Source organism: Eumetopias jubatus, unplaced genomic scaffold, assembly GCF_037043125.1.
Source record: "Eumetopias jubatus isolate StellerSeaLion01/CBP00866 unplaced genomic scaffold, mEumJub1_p1.0 scaffold_8, whole genome shotgun sequence".
NCBI classification, from domain to species: domain Eukaryota; kingdom Metazoa; phylum Chordata; class Mammalia; order Carnivora; family Otariidae; genus Eumetopias; species Eumetopias jubatus.
Genome location: NW_028274814.1, coordinates 141,413,521 through 141,417,978, shown reverse-complemented (window position 1 = coordinate 141,417,978; position 4,458 = coordinate 141,413,521). Strand labels below are relative to the sequence as shown.

Genomic DNA, 4,458 nt, shown 5'->3' with positions numbered 1-4,458 from the left:
GCCTGGCAAGGTCGGGTGACTTTGGGGTTCTGGTAAAGAGGAAACCGAAATGACCAAGGGTGTGTTTAGCCGACAGCCCTTGACCCCAGGTCATTGGGCCCAGAGGAGGCGAGTTTGTCATTTAATAAGAAACCGTAATCCCGACAAACTGCGCCTGCCAAGTGCGTGGCTGGAGGCGGTGCGTGTTCTCAGAGCGATGGGGAAGGGCTGTCTCTCCAGTCCTGTGGACGAGCCATGCCACGGCCTTGTCTCTCGGGCAATGTCAGGACGGAAGGGACACGCACTGGCCCTTGGGGGGCCGCCTCTGCCTGCATGGCTTCTCTGTCCGGGCTCCGAGTCCACCCCCCAGATGTCCGAAATCCACACCTGCAGGGGTCCCTGTCCTCTGCCCGAAATGCCCTGGCCTCTGTCTCAAAGGGATGCCACGTACATGCATTTGCCCAGGACAGGAGAACGTTCCGGGCTCTCATTCCGGCAGCCGGCCAGGCGCCCACCCCCCTGCTGGCTGTTTCATGCTCTTGAGGGCCCCAGCCCCGGAGAGGGGAGCGTGTGCTGCATGGACACACACACACGAGGAGGCTTTACCGTGACATGTATGACAGTGTGTTTCCCTCTCATGCCTTTTCCTTTAAATTATGTGGCTGTGCTTATCTTCCCACGTGCGGTCTGCGGACGACACCTTGAACTCTTCCTGCGTCAGGTTTCCCCTGTGGTTCCTTTTGCAGACTTTGACCCATCTGGGGTTGTGATTTTGCACAAAGTGGCACAAAACTCCAACCCCACACGTTCCCAAGGGCCGCCTGCTGCCCCCGTGGTCACCAGGCGGCCCCCACTCCTGCCTCCGTGCACCTCTTCCTGGACTGCAGTCCTGCACGTTTGGGTCATGGAAATTCTGCGGTGCCGACCTCCCGTCTGCGGCAGGAGCGGCCGCATGTGTTACAACCCCATGTGGGGGCAGCTCTTTCCGACCCGAATTCCTGGGTGGCGAGTACCTTTTCCCAGATAACTTGAGGATATTTTATAAAGTTTCAAACTGCCTGTTGGTATTTCGATTGAGTCCATGATGAGTGCACCGGAGAACGTGGGCAGGCGGAGGGACCGTGAGAGCCGGGACTCTGGCCCGTCGGGCTCCAGGTGGTGTCCCTAGTACATAAAACAGGGCTTCGCTGGGTGTGGGTCTCTATAGAACTGCGTCTTCCTGTCCAAGACAAAGGCAAACTCCATTTTTTAATGTGTCTTCCTTTAATTTATGTCCTCCGGTTAAGACTTCCTATTTCTTGGCCCCTGTGCAATGTGCCCCTTTTGGGCGGTACCATGAGGGTTCCCCTCCCCTCCCCTCCCTGGTGGCACAGAGCTCCCGCTGTCCCCAGGGCCTGGCTCTCTGCAGGTGCCTGCGCCACCCCTGGCTTCCACCCCTCCCTTCCTGCAAGGCTCTGCCCATACCGCCTCGTGTGAACTCATGAGCACGCGTATACGGACACACACGTGCATGGACACACGCGTATGCACGCAAACACGCACACTCACGCCCACTCATACTCCCCCACCACCTACCTTGTCCTTCCCGTAAAGCACTCATCTCTCACCATGAAATGCAACTTGCTTGCTGGGCTGGCCGCCTGCCCCAGCTGGAGTTTATGAGGGATTTTATACTGGACTGTTTCATTCAGTCTTGTAAACGCTAGAACAGCCCTTCACACACGGTGCGAGCTCAATCAATATTTATTAAATACGCAAGCCTCTCTCTTCTTGAATCCCGTGCGTGAGTCTTACCACTCCAAACGCCAGTACCGTTCGTTTGTTCAGTCGTTCGTTCCAGACGCACTTACTGGCTGGGTGCCTGACGTGGGGGCTCAGGGGTGTGCGTGGCCCTCCCCTCATAAGCCACGTGTTTGTGGGGAGTGCCATGGCTCCGTGTGGTGCGGAGAGCCAGCACTCAGTGCGGTGCAGAGCGGGCACTCCGCTGACAGCTCCGGAGCCATGTGGAAGCTCGTGGGCCCCACAAGCTCCGCTGACACGGACGGATCCGGCCTGAACGGCCTCACTCCCAGCTGTTCTTATCCTAAAGTGGGTCCCCAAGATCCCAAGTAGGGGTTTGGTAGGTTTGAGTCCCTGTTACCAAAACGTATGCAAACGTTGGACGGTGGCATTCTTCGCCCCTCTTGCTCGCACGGGCGCAGGCAGCTCAGGCCTCAACCCACCAGATGGGGCAGGGGCAGGGCGGTCACCCCGTTCTTGCCTGTGGCCACCGTCCACCCACAAGGCCCATTCTGCGTGGGAGCCACAGGGAAGGGATGGGCAGGAGAGCTTCCTCCATTTGCAGTCCAGCTAGAGGTGTCACCCAAGCAGGGGCGGGAGTCGCCCCCACGGCCCTTGTGGCTCCTTGTCCTCACGCCCAGCCTTGCGGAGTCTGTTCTGGGTGGAGGACATTGGGACGCCCTCCCAGAAGGTGGGGCCCCTCTGCTGGCTGAGTCTCAGGACACTAAGGAGTGTGGGGAGACGGCCGGGGACAGAGCAGAGACAGACACACTTCCTCCCCCCGACACATGCAAAACCCGATCCTGCAATGTTCTGCGGGACCCCAAATCCCGAGTTCTTTCCAGAGAAAGTCTCCCAGACATACAGGAGCTGCGCACACTCAGAGGCCCTCGTGTGTAGGGACACACGGGCTGGTGTGGGCGCTCAGCACCGTTAGAATTTCCATGTTACTAATTACATGCTTGTGTTTCTCTTTCCTTTTCCCTGCATGAGAGCACATGAACGTCTGGGTGCATGACAGATGGAGAAAATGAAAAGGCACGTTTGTGTGCGTGCACACGCCCATACACACACATGCGTCCCGTGGGCATGCTCTCTCCTGGACACGCAAGGCTGCAGAGGGCCCACTAGGAAGGAGAGTGCACGGGAGGCTCGGCGGGTAAGGTGGACACGGCCCAAGGATGGGGAGCATCCTGGACGTCCGGCTGATTGCACTAACATCTTCACTTCTCCACTTCTTCTTCCCACCAGCGAAGAGCTCTGACTTCTGACGGGGTGGCTGTGGCTGTCAGAGATGGTCTAAAAGGGGGATCCTTAGCTCTTTGACGTGGTCACAGAAGGACTGCAGTGGCCGCAGAGTCTCTGCTGCAGAAGAGGGCCGGGCGTCCGCTGCTGTGAGTGGGAGACGGGATGAGGATGGGGCCCAGAAAGCCAGCGGGCATCATGGAGACAGGGGAGGGGCGAGGCAGGAGAATAAGTAAAGGGAGGCAACAACCAAGGGGAGGGGCCCTGGGGTGTCTGTGGGCTCACCGTCCTCCGCCCGAGGCCTGACCAGTGCGTGGTGCCCTTTGGGACCTGCACAGACAGGAACACATCCCCTGGGGTAAATTAGCACCTTATTATCCGCCTGATCCTATAAAATCAAACGTGCCACCCACCTGCCTGCCCGTCTATCCCTCCCTCCCTCCCGCCACCGTCTGTCCGTCACTAGCTCTGCAGGCGAAGGTTCTGGGTAGGGCAGCCTGGGGCTCCATGAAATACCAGCTCTGTGTCCACCTGCATGTGCTTCACTCCTCACGCTCTTGATTCTGAATAAAGTCACAGCCCACGGAGAGCAGCGCCTGGCCCACATGCGCACTCAGTCGCTGTTCTTGTCGCGTTGGGGGGCGTTTTAGCCCTGAGGTTGTGGGAGGGGTGGGGAGGCTGTGGCATGCTCCCAGGTGCAAGGCTGTGGCCAGAGGGAGAGGCAGCCTGGCGAAGGAGTGGCTGGGGACCAGCCTGAGAGCAGTGAGGAGAAGGCCTGTCGGGGGTGCTCCAGGGGAAGCTGGTGGCGGGGGCCGTGGAGGTGGTCCTGCTGCCTTTGCCTCAGTGGGCCTACCTTCTGGCTTCTCTGGTGGTCTGGTGCCCGAGATTCCATCGAGGAGCTGGGGAGTGACGGTCCCTCAGACCAGGTGACATCGGCAAGGACCCTGAATGCAGTGAGGGCATGAGCCACAGGACAGGTGAGGACAGCTGAGGGCAGTGAACACAGGGACTCTCTGACGCCAACCGTGTGTGAGCGGTCTCTGTCAGCTGCTGCTGGGTCCGAAAAAGAAAGCAAAACTAGAGAGAGACACATGCCAGCCAGCAGCTAACAGACTTCCCTTCTGGAATCTTCCATCCTCCTGAAATACATGCCTCTGAAATTCAATAGTGATGCAATTAGTGATTGCAAATCCTCAGCTTTATCCTAAAAATGCTGCCGTCTTTCTCTCCTTCGCTGACGTCTTGTCATAGGCTTACCATCCTGGTCCATCAGGTATTTCCTTCAGTGCATCTAAGACCTTAGTGCATGTCTTCGAGCCTCCAGGGCTGCCATGGAGGAGCCTGTCCGGAGCCTGCCGCAGGGGACCCGTCCCTTCTCCCTGGCTGTCCCCACATTGTGCTGAGTTGGTGGTTTGCATTTCCACTAGGATGTGCTGGGGTGTGGACTTGTGTGAC

The 4,458-nt window shown here is 58.5% G+C and overlaps 1 long non-coding RNA gene across 1 annotated transcript; it reads right to left on the bottom strand.

Moving 5' to 3' along the window:
* Positions 1-1,704: 1,704 nt before the first annotated feature.
* LOC114218528 (uncharacterized) lies at positions 1,705-4,121 on the bottom strand. Its single transcript, XR_003611209.1, has 2 exons — positions 3,857-4,121; positions 1,705-3,150 (listed from the first exon to the last, which is right to left on the bottom strand). It is a non-coding gene; the product is annotated as an uncharacterized LOC114218528 (long non-coding RNA).
* Between the last annotated feature and the right edge of the window lie 337 nt (positions 4,122-4,458).